General features: G+C 45.5%; 1 long non-coding RNA gene across 2 annotated transcripts in view; it reads right to left on the bottom strand.

Annotated features, from left to right (window-relative positions):
• LOC146867873 (uncharacterized) overlaps positions 1 to 8,917 on the bottom strand; it is a 50,430-nt gene extending 41,513 nt beyond the window's left edge. Inside the window, exons 1-2 of one of the 2 annotated variants that reach the window (XR_014966157.1) lie at positions 8,857 to 8,917; positions 4,232 to 4,340 (exon numbers count right to left, since the gene is read on the bottom strand). This is a non-coding gene — a long non-coding RNA (uncharacterized LOC146867873). The remainder of the gene's footprint in view (positions 1 to 4,231; positions 4,341 to 8,856) is intronic. The other variant, XR_014966156.1, reaches the window with a different exon arrangement.
• Between the last annotated feature and the right edge of the window lie 3,417 nt (positions 8,918 to 12,334).

Raw genomic sequence — 12,334 nt, 5'->3', positions numbered from 1 at the left:
ACCCCTTCGTCTTTTCTTGAGTCAGTTATTTTTCCTGTGCCGTATCCATGGCGGCAGTTGCCGTTCTACAGTTACGAAATCGGTTGTTCTTGGGCTTTACAGGGCATTCCTTAACATAGTGGCCTTTTTTGCCACAATATAGACAAAGGCCATGTTTACGTCGTACGGCTTTTTTGGCCTGTATTACCGCCGCTCGTATAGTTCCTATATCCATAGGCTCTGATACTTGAGTGCGGTGTGCTTTAGTGTTTCTTGGTCGTTCAAACGGTGGTATGATTCTTTCTTTCCTCTTATGATCCCCTTTTCGCTCACTGATTCTATGATCTAAACGCAGCACTAGACTAATCAGATCCCCCCAACTAGTAGGCTGGGGGTCGATCTGAGCGATTACGTCCTTAAGCTCCTCAATTAACCCCTGATGGAATAGCGCAGCTTGTTTAGCCTCGGGCCACTTTGTTTCTGTCACTAACCTCCAAAAGGCATTTAGATATATCACCAGCTCCTTATTACCCTGCCTCAGCTCCAGTAATTCCCTAACAGCGGTGAACGACTCCGAACATCTATCAAACAGCATCAAGAACTCAGTTTTAAATGATTCCCAATCAAACAGAAGGGGATCGTCTCTATTTACCAACGGCATCGCCCATTGTGCCGCATCGCCGGCTAAATACGAGATAAGAAAGGCTACCCTTGCTTGATTAGTGGGGAAGGATTTATGTTTTCAAGAAAAGTGGAACATGATCTTCATTAAGAACACTTGGACCTTGCCCGACTCCCCATGAAACCTTTCCGGGGTCGCTAACGGTATGGATACTGGCATTTCAACTACGAGAGCATTGGTGGGTACAGCTGCCTGTCCCCCTATGTTAAAAGGGTTTCGTTGCATCCCTTCTACCCTGGCCTTGAGATCTGCAGCTTCCTGATATGACGTTGCTAGCTATGCCTGCACATTGGCAAGAACAGCTAGAACGTCATCAAGAGTGGCCATTCTGCACAAACTGACCGGGACAACTAAATTTGTGGGTCAGAAATTCTGTCACGTTGGTCTGTCCTCAGGATCGGTTTGTTGCTCTGAAGGATCCACCTCTTGATATACCCAAGCCTTAGTAGCCGTAATGGCACAGGTCAGTGGGAGGATCAAGCGAGGGAAGGATAGGATGGGTACAGCAGGGAGGGAGACCTGACATGATAAGAACAATTATAAGCACCGTGACTTCACTCCTACTAAAGATAGACCTTAAGAAACAATGGCTACATGCGCATTCTCTTATACCTGTAACAAAAACAGAATGACACCCGTAGAATAAGGCACTTCTATCATAATTAGGTTGTCGGTGTAAAAGTATCAATTTCTTCGTTTTGGCTGTAATGTGGGAAACATAGAAGAAGACATTCATAGAGCAAAATTCACACCATTCATAGAACAACAGCGTAGAGATGAACTACCCCAAAATACACTTGAATAGGTTTCTAACAGCAACCTACCCTTTCTAGACTCCACTATGCCTCACAGGGATAGAGCGTAGTCCTATACCACACCTTGATACCCCTGTTGAAAATAGAGCCAGAAGAAACAACAAAACTTAAATCTTCACTCCGTGATAGATATTATATTCAAGCATATAATATTATTAATAGTATCTCAATCCATATGATGGTTGCATTCACCATGACCTCCAATACTTGATGTAGAGCAAACAAGGCAGCAGATTTGAAAACACCAAGTTTTAAAGTTAACAGCGTGACTTGAGCCCAGTCACCGCTGTTTCAAGGATAAGGGCTAAAATCCCATGACCGGTGCGGTCAGAACACCAGGTATGTGGCATGACGTGAGCAGAGTCATCGCCGTGCTAACATTACCGGTAGCCTACCAGGGCAAGCACATAACAGGAGACTGATGCAGGCAACCACCTTCCTCCGCACAAGCGCAGTGGCGCTCACCAAAGGAGTACGGCACCCACAGGAAAACCTAAGGTTGAGGGAGAGTCAGTGCAAAGCACCCTTACCGGACCTCACTGGATACACAGGACGCCAACACCACCTCCAGAGACGAAGAATTTCCGACACTTTGCCTCGCATCGTTTCTGCCTTTATGGGTGTTCCTGCAACGTGACGTGCACGCCTAGCCTCATGGGAATTGTAGTTCTGTGCGTGGCCAGCATCACGGACTCTGCTATTAATTGTTTAGGCTGCCGCAGCGCGCTCGATGCTACGTGTGTGTAACACCTATAGGGGATGGACTATACAGTGGAACATAGACCTGGCAGTAACCATGCAAATGCAGATGGACTCTCCAGATATTTCCACTTAGAACCTGAAGACTCAACTGGTCAAGGTTAGTTTAATGTCCTTACGTTTGGGGGTGGTGTGTAGGAGAGTAGGATCTGCTTCTTATAGTTACCCTCACTTTTTGCTGATGTGACACTGTTTTCGACTTAGTCTGACTGGTATCCTACTATCCAGGACCCCAGTCTAGCTGCTTTCTCCTAAATTGACTGCATGTACTTTAGGTACACTCCAGATTTGATTCTGGGGTACCCTTAAAAGTCCCTAGTATATGGTATACTATGTACCCAGGGTACAGGTACCCCAGCGGCCTCCCAGGGGCTGCAGCATGTATTGTGCCACCCCTAAGAGACCATTTAAAATGACACCCTCAGGTCTGCTACAGCAGCCTGTGTAAGGTGGTGCATGCACCCCTTACTTAGATATATGTTCACTATATATATTCTATATCGCTGCACATATAAACCTATCATTCATCAATATGGCAGACCTTATCAATCCTGAAGGCAGGGTGCTGGGTTTTATGTGAAAGAGTGCACCTGCATGAGCAGAGCCCCTCTGCAGCCTTCGGAACCTATTTTCCTGGGTTGTTTGTGATGCAGCCAACCATATATATTTAAGTGCATTATAACCTCAAGGTAAATGCTATGTTTAAAACAGCTGCATAGAAACATGCTGTGTTTGGTGTCAAACACCTTGGAATCATACCTCCCTGCCAGTAACTTGCAGGGGAGGAATGATTCCACCCTCCTAGTGGTGCAAATGTGACATACTTCGCTACCCGATACCAGCTTTCTCGACTGGGACATCACAAAATGGATGCTGCTAGCCACAGACACGAGTCTGCCCTCCTGCTGCTGAGCCAAGCTCGAGCAGGGGAAGGCTTTACAATAGGCTTCCAATCACAGGGAGGTGTAACCACCTCCCAGAAAGGCTTTAGTGTATTGGGGCTGGGTGGGTGTACTCTGAGAGTGCTTTGATGTCTGCACTGGGGGCACATTTGGTGTCCCTGTGCAAAGTCCAGCTCAAGCCGGTGGCAGGAGCCATTTTCTCCTGCTCTGGCGTGAAACTGGACAAAATACATGGGTGTAGCCACCCCTCTGTCCTGACCATCCCATAGGTGGGTCCTGAGAGTTTGTCCCACCCCTTCCTTGGGTATAAAGTAGGAACTCCTGACTACAGGACTTTAGATTTTACCTGGACTAAACTCTGCTACAGAAACCAAGTACTTCGATGATCTTCACGATGCTGGATGACTGAAGAATCTCCCTTGGAGTAAAGGAGTTACTTCCCTGCAAGGCAGGCACCTAAAATGCATCTGACCAGTTTGCATCTCCCAAGCTTCGGAGGACTCTGAAGACTTCTGCAACACAGGAGGTGGGTTACCAAAATCTCTGAGGTTGATCTGCGCTCTAAGCAATTCTGAGGCCGGTATCCCTCGTGGGGACCGTGCAACCTGAACCCCTGTGCACCGCATACTTTTGCAGCAGCATATGCTTTTTTGTGAACCCTGAGACTGTGCTCTGGGCTACTTGTAGTCCTGACCCCGAGCAGTAATTCCACTGAAGATTTCCGGCCTACACTCCACGAGTGTTCAGTGGGCTGGTATTTTGTGATTCAGCTCGAGGTCCCTTCGCGATCCCTGTTCCGTTGGCCTGTGGGTCCTTGTGAAAGTAACTTTGACTTTCCGTGGGCTTTCCTGGTTGCTCCAGACGTGCCCTTACTCTCCATAACTTGGAGAGTCCCCAGGACCTTGCTGGTCCTCACCGAATCATCTTTCCTCTGCCCGCATGGGTTGCAGTTGCCAAGGCTTGTTGGTGTTCAATCCGGACACTGACCATCCAGCACTTGACATCCTTCATGGGACAGCTCACCTCCGGACTTTGGTCATCTTTGACGTCTCCTGGTCCCTGTGGCTGCAGAGTCAAGCTACACCTCTTCTCACCTGAAACACCCGACATCGGTGGGCATTCGTTTATCGTGCCCCTGGTCACTGTGAAGTGATCCACACTCTGTCCCCTCTGCTTTCAGGTTCTTCTCACCTCGGATCCAGGCTTGAATTCCACCGGCAAGTACAATAATACAGAAAAGAAAAAAAAAAAAAAAAAACTTCATTTCAATACATTCTGGTTACATTTGTGCATCACAAAGTTACACTTGACCTCAGTTCATTCAACTTTGCCCCCTAGTATTCCTAAGTCTTATTGCAACTTTAATAAAATTAATGATACAAGCCAATGTCAACGGATTTTCAGACCTTTGTAAATATAAAAGAGCGACCTTGGCATGTCTGAACTTCATTTGTTTTAAGATCCTTTGTAAAAAGCTACGCCTGGGTACCGAATACAAAAGGGCATAATAAAACAAAGTGAAGGGTATCCTGCGGAGACCTATTTTCGCAGCCGCAGGTACCCTTCTGCTCAACTGTAACAGTAAAACCAGGTGGATCAGCCAGCAGGTGATGTAAGAGATTGAGCCTGAATCGAGTGATTAAAAACCTATCCTGTGCATTATGCATAAGGGCAAGGTACGGTTCCATAGCTTCTACTGTCTTTACCATGCTATGAGCACGCACCGAAGGCTTGCTTTCTTCAAGAACCGCTCTCCGTGCAGCTTCCTTTGCATAAAAACTTCTTTGAGTTCTAAGCCTGTCCTCTGGGGTTATTGTAATTGGATTAATAAAAAAGGTCCTTACAACCTAATCCCTCCAGAACAGTCCTTACATATTTCAACCATGGAATGCACATTCCCTTATCTCTATCCATGCAGTCTCTAATTATTTGTCTGCTCAAACCTGCCTCCGTATTGGACCAAATTTTTAGCCAAGCCATAAGAGGTCTGGCCTTAATCAGGTCCTCCATATGTGCCCTTCCCAGTTCAGCGTGAGTAATATGGGCCGATATACTTTGTGAGGTTTGGAGGATCTTCCTCAAGAATTTGTTCTCTTCAATCTGTAATTGCTGAGTGCATGCAAAACCCCAAACCACAGCCCCATACATTACTTTAGGGCAGCAGATTGAGCCGTATAGGTGCATGACCTGTTCTGGAGACCACCTGCCCAACCTGCGGCCGAAGTTCATTATGGCCCCTGTGGATCCTATTAATTTTGAGGCCCGCTCTTCAATTAAAAATTTAAAATTTAAAAGCCCATCAAAAGGTAAACCCAGGTAGGAGAAGGTCCTGTTCCATATTGTGTGTGCCTATCTTATATAGGAACTTTTTACAAGGTTTAGATCCAGCCAGTAATACATAGGATTTAGTTAAGGTGGCCGACAGATCTAAACTGGCCATAAAACTCACAAACCCATCTATCAAACTCTGAAGGCATTTTGGTGTACGGGCTAAGAGTACCGCATCGTCACCATACAACAACACGGGGACCGATCAGGACCCTATTCTAGGGGTATCTGCATTCAGTTTGCATAATGCCTGTTCTAGCTCATTTATATACAGTGAGAACAGGAACGGGGCCAAAATACATCCCTGTCTCACCCCGCTGGTGCAAGAGAAGGGTGCCGTAGTGTCACCATCCATGTTAAAGCGCACTTTAGCAGAGGTGTTCCAGTGGAGTGCTCTTAAGATGTCAACTAGGCCCTGATCTACCCCTAGTCTGATCATCAGATCCCAGAGCTTTTCCCTGTTGACATGATCAAAAGAGGATGAGAGATCCATGAACCCCAAATATACAGCCTGGTCGCTTGAGATGGTATATTTAGCCACTAATAAGTAAAGGTTCAGACACTGATCTGTGGTTGATTTTCCAGTCCTGAACCCATATTGCAAGTCCGAAATTATTTGGTGTTCTTCAGCCCAATCTAATAGGCGGTTTAAGACTACTCGGCCCAAAACTTTGGCCGTCACATTAATTAAAGATATGGGTCGGTAGCACTTCGGGTCATCCTTTTTTCCTTTTTTAAAAATTGGGACAATTATAGCCTCGGACCAGGATCGTGGCATGCCTGTTGCGATAGCTGTGTTTATTACCCTTGTTAGGATTGGGGCCCAGAGATCAACCCTGCTTAGATAAAGGTCTGGCGGAATTCCGTCCGGACCAGGAGCTTTTTTGTGTGTCAACCCTTGGATGCCCACTGCCATCTCCTCCACAGGTACCTCAGTACTCTCAAGGGTGCTGGCCTTAGAACCTTCTATGTTTAACTGGGTTTGCTTAAAGTCCTCTCCGAAGTGTACTTAATCTTTAAATTTCCAACCGTGACTTTCCCATAGAGTTGTACAGAGCTCGCGCCTGTGTTCACACACTGCACCCGTCCTCCGTGGGTCCCCTGTGTCACTACCTTGGGTGGTTCCTTGGGGTCCCAGCGATTCTACGTGGTCTAGGCACTGTGTCTAGTCAAGTCGTGGTTGTTATACCTCTTTCTTAGTATATGCGTTGGTCTCCCCCTGGAGCCCACTGTGTATTGTGCTATTTACTGTCGTTCTAGTGATTTAATATTGTGTGCTTTGTTCTGTAATCTCATAAAGAGGTTAGTAGAGAGTGTTTAGTAATAAATACATATATTTTATATATTCCTTGTGTGGTTCTCCTTTCATTTGGTCATTCAGGAGGTTCTGATCTGGTAAAACAAGCTGCTTTACATTCCTTCGAGACTTAGCCTGAAGGCTGCTCTCCAAAGCTACCACTAGGATAGCTTTCAATAAAGGTTGTCTTTAACCTAATCATCAATAAGGGTTGTTTGGACTGGTACAAGGTGACCACTTTAATTAGTGGTCAGCATGTACCAGGCCAACTTCTCAGAGCGGAGGGGTACAGCTCCTCCCCTTTCTATTTGCACTTCCGCTTCAGGGCAGCAATAAAATTCAGATGCTGAGTCGGACGCGCCCAGCTGGCGCGCCGCTGTTGGGCCGAAGGTGGGCCTAAGGCAAGCCCGTCTGTGCCCGTCCGCGCCTGGACTGGGCCTAGGGACAGGACCCATGGCTTTTTGGACTTAGGACCCTCACAAAAGTTGACCTACTCAGCAAACGAGCTTTGGGAGCTACGACCAGTTATAATGAATGACTGCCGTTGCATGGACCCCAGGTTGCTCTCACGGCTCTCGCCGCTTACTTGCTCTACGTGCAACTGTCAAATTATAAATCCGTCCATCAGAACAGTAGGGGAACCAATGCTCTCCTTAGGGCCCTCCGAAAAAGCTGACTCCTTGCACAAAACTAAGAGATTCAATTGGGCGTTAGTGAATGCCCGCTTGCTTCCTAAACATTCAATAGTGATCACAGAGCTGATTGACACAGCAGGGCTGGACTGTCTATTTATCACTGAGACTTGGGGAGACATTGCTTGCAGCCCGGATTTCGTGAGCGCCGTCCCCAAGGACTATGCCCTTTTCAGGCAAGACAGACATGCTAAAAGAGGCGGTGGGATAGCACTTATCCATCGCAATGTACTATCCGCGTTCTGCATGGGAGTGACTATTGAAGACCACGAGGCAATCCAGTTTAAAATTACTAAAGACTGCCAAGTTCTTTTCTCTGGAATCCATCTTTATAGACCCCGGGAGGCAATAAAAATACGTTCTGCTATACTTTTCAAGTTTTAGCAGAGAGCAGTGTCAGAACTGAATCCTCGAGATCGTATTGAAGATATTGTGGTCCACCTCCTGATATCCCCTATGTCTGATAGCAAATAAACAGACATAAAAGGTGATCAAGCGGGGGAAGGAAAGGAAGGGAACAGTGGGGAGGGAGACCTGAAACACGCGGAAAAAAAAACAATCAACCCTTGTCTTAGGAAAACACTTATGATTCTGACATACTGTTTCATATCATCATTTCATTTCTACCCCTTTTATACCTGTAAAGAAATAAACGTTGTGCTGCCTTATGCTACAAGAGCTGTCTGTAGTAGAAGATCATCCACAGCATATAGATATACCTCTACTTGGATATAAAAAACAATAAAATTCATAAAGATAATAAAAGACCTTCCAGGTAATGAGACAAGTCTGCCTACAGGAATTACACATACCCTATTATGCAGGTGGATGGTTTAACAGGGGCCGAGAGAATAGGCCACATAGCTCTCTCTAGTCCTAACACCTGCTGTGAAGAAAATAAATACAGAACAGGGAAAGCAACCAGAAGGATGGTTATTCAGAATATAATGTCAATATAGCAGCAGTTGGATAACACAATAGTATTACTTCATACCACTCATGTTTTGAGGATTGCAATCCATAATCCTCCCAAATGTCATATGCTGACTTTCAGAAATGCAGTAATGTAACAACAAATAAATTAGGCATCAAAACCCGTGGTCAGTAGAATCTCCCACTATCCGGTAACAATGAGATTCACAAAGGTTTCCACAAACGAGCCTCCTCACCCTACACTCTGCATGAGCCTATCGTAAGTGTAGCTCGCCAACAAGAGTGTATCTGGGGAAAAGAGAGTTGCTATCTCGAAATGCTTACAGCAGCACTCCGTGATCCACACTCACAACGAGTGGTTAATGCAGTCAATGTGCGCTGCCTACGCACCACAAATGTGGGAAACGATCCCGCTATCTCTCAAGTACAGATATACAAACGTAGCTTGGTGCAAAGCACCCTTACCGACCCGTCAGCAATCAAGACCCTCCGTGAACAACCACGATTAGCGGCACAGGCTCCATTCTGCCGATCCTTGAAGTAATGGTGACGCCACTGACACGCGCGTCGCTACGCCACCTCTAAGGCTGCCGGGAATCGTAGTTTCTTCATGATTCCCCGCGCACACACCACAGTTACCTGTCAGTGTTCTTGTCGCACGCAGCGGTCGGCACTGGTGTGTTCTGACAAGCAGTCTCCTTTCTCAATTCTTTTTTACTATACTAGGAGACTTCAATTCCTACCTTGAGGCCTCATACGATAAACACACAACCAATCTCCTTAATATTGCAAATTCTCTAGGACTAGAACAGTTAGTTTAGGAGCCTACGCACTGAGCTGGTCATACTTTAGATGGCCTCTTGTCTAATGATCCATCTTTAAAAATTATTAGCACCCTTCCGGTGATTTGGTCCGATCATTTGGTTATCAGGTTCTCTACCGAAATTCTTAGCAATCGTCCGCAAAGGCAGAATGGTCCAACCACCGTCAGGTACATTGACTGGAGCAAAATAAACTCTGCTATTCTGGAACAATCCATAGCTGAGCACTACCCTCCCCCACCTGCCGAGGCCGAGTTAGCGGCCGCATGCTATACAAATTGGTTGTCTGACACCTTCAGGGAGCTAGTTCCTACCAAAAATCAGTGCTCCTTTAGGAAGGAACCCGTGTCTCCCTGGTTCTCAGAAGCTCTGAGGCTTGAAAAACAAGCCTGCAGAAGGCAAGAAAGGATTTGGAGAAAAAAACTATAATAACCATATGAAACTACTATCCCAGAAGGCCTTAACTTCATACAAAGATCTAAAAAAAAAAAGAAAAAGAGTAGCTACTTTGCGCAGGCAATTGTCAAGGCATCTAACTCATCGAAATAACTTTTTCAAGTTGTCCAGAGACTTACGACCATCTCAAATAAAACTAAGCCCTCTGATAATCAATCTTTTTGTGATGGCCTCGCTACCACCTTCAAAGAGAAAGTAAATGTTTTTTTCCAGCACTTCGATAAGGAGACCATCATCCCTATAGGGAATACGTTAGGTGACTGTTCTTTTACACACTTCTCTGCCACTTCACCTCAACAAGTTAGTTCCCTACTCTTTCAAGCCAAATCGGGCTCCCCCTGCTACCCCTTCCCAGTAAAGATCTTGAAATTGGTCCCTGTCATTATTGCCAGGAACCTATCTCAGCTCTTTAATACCATGTTCGCCACTGGGACATACCCTTCAGCCTGGAAACAAGCTTCCATCCGTCCTCTCTTAAAAAAGTCCAACCTAAAAGTAGACGACACAACCAACCATCGTCCTATCGCTCGACTAACTCTCCCTGTTAAAATTTGTGAGAAAATAATGAATCTGGAACTGTCTAAATCCATCTTCGAAAATCAGCTCCTGGACTCCTCCCAGTACGGCTTCCGACCAGGACACAGCACAGAAACCGCCCTGGTCAAGGTAACGGAGGAAGTAAGGAAGGCAGTCGGCAGTGGAGGCTCAGCAGTGATGAGTTTACTGGATTTATTGGCTGCCTTCGATACTGTTAATATTTCCACTCTCATTGGATGCCTAAAGGAAAATAGAAGTTAAGGGGGTCGCCCTGGAGCTTCTTTCCTCCTTTCTCAGTGACAGATCCCAAGCAGTAGCGTTAGGGAATTTTAACTCCCTACCTTACACTCGGCCTTGTGGAGTCCCACAAGGGTCGTCCCTTAGCCCCACGCTTTTTAATATTTACGTAGTAAAATTGGCACCGCTCATAAGAAGTTTAAATTTGGAGGTAACTTCTAATGCAGTTGATACTCAGCTAATAATTGCAGCAGCTCACGATGACTCGTCAGGCCCCTTAAAATGCTGTAACTGCATCAAGGAAATCAGTGGCTGGATGAGTAGGCACTGCCTGAAGCTTAATGCAGGGAAAACAGAGATTATGGTATGTGGCATTCCCTCCACAGCCTGGTCCACCAATTGGTGGCCTGATAATTTGCCACAAGCACCTCGCCCTGTGACTAAAGTGAAGAATTTGGGAATCATCATTGATGACAACCTGAACGTGAGCGCGCAAATATCATCAGTCACTTCCGCAGCTTACTATATCATTAAAATGATAAGAAAAATTATTCCTTTTATTTCAGACAGCCACAGAAAAACCTTAATAACCCTGCTTGTACTTCGTAGGCTGGACTATTGTGATATTCTTTATCTAACTTCCCATGTGCCGCCGGGCTAAGTTTAAGGCCCTATGCCTGGCCCACAAAGGACTGCATAACTCAGGGCCTGATTTCCTCAGGTCGGCTTTCAAGAGATATAAGCCCAATAGAGAACTCAGGTCGACCAATGCCAACCATTTAGCAGTTCCGACATTTAAAAAGATGCATTAGGTTGGAAGAGGTATAGTCCTCAACACCATCAAACTCTGGAACAGCCTCCCACCCCACCTCAGAGCTATCACTTCATTAACCTTGTTTAGGAAAGAGATATAAACCTGGCTATTTAACATCTAAGTCTCCATTCTCCGACCTCTTCTGATAGCGCCAAGACACCTCTGGTAATCGCGTGCTTTAAAAATGTCCTAACATAACATAAATTAATCTCAACCACTGTTAATCCATCAGTCCGCATCCTAGAACATCGTTATTTTGCACAGAATGCCACCTCAGTTTGGACCCACCCATATGCAAATCAGTATTGATCCTGCAACAATGGGAACAGTCCAGACTCAACGGCCAGGCCAGGTCCTCCCTGACCGGAACTCAAGCAGCCCAGGTCTGCTACAGTGTGCACAGGAGCCACTTCCGGGCATGCCTAATTTAATGTAGGTTGACAAATTAGGTCCCAAAAGGCATTTCACTCTGACTGTCACTTTTAATTCCTTCAGTGGCATCAGACAATCTCAGAGATTCTTATTTGAAATGTAGGTAGGGAAATGCAAATCCGCTTCACAAAGGGTTCTGGACAAAGGGAGGTGCATAACCGTATCAAGAATTATAAACGAATAGGACACGTTACAACGCAAACATTTACATCACATGTTTTTACAGCGTGGTTTTTACATTGCAACATCCATTACAACGCATGATTTTACAACGCATGCCCTCACAACGCATTTTTACAAACTACATTTACAATGCATTCCATTACAACACATACCATTATAATGCATACCATTACAACGCATAATACCTTTAGGGCAACAGTAGGGTAAGTGTTGGATAGTGTAGGGGTCAAAATTACTATTCCCACTCCAGTGAGTGCAAAAGTAGGGTAAGTGTTGGATAGTGTAGGGGTAAGAAATACTTTTCCCACTCCAGTGAGTGCAACAGTAGGGTAAGTGTTGGATAGTGTAGGGGTAAAAATTAATATTCCCATGTACCCTAAAACCCATACACACCCTAAAACTTTAAAAAATTCCCATTACTTACCTTATAATGCGTTGTAATGGCATGCGTTGTAGTAACATGCGGT

This window comes from Triturus cristatus, chromosome 1_2 (genome assembly GCF_964204655.1).
Source record: "Triturus cristatus chromosome 1_2, aTriCri1.1, whole genome shotgun sequence".
Taxonomy (NCBI): Eukaryota; Metazoa; Chordata; class Amphibia; order Caudata; family Salamandridae; genus Triturus; species Triturus cristatus.
This window is presented reverse-complemented; position numbering and strand designations above follow the sequence as displayed.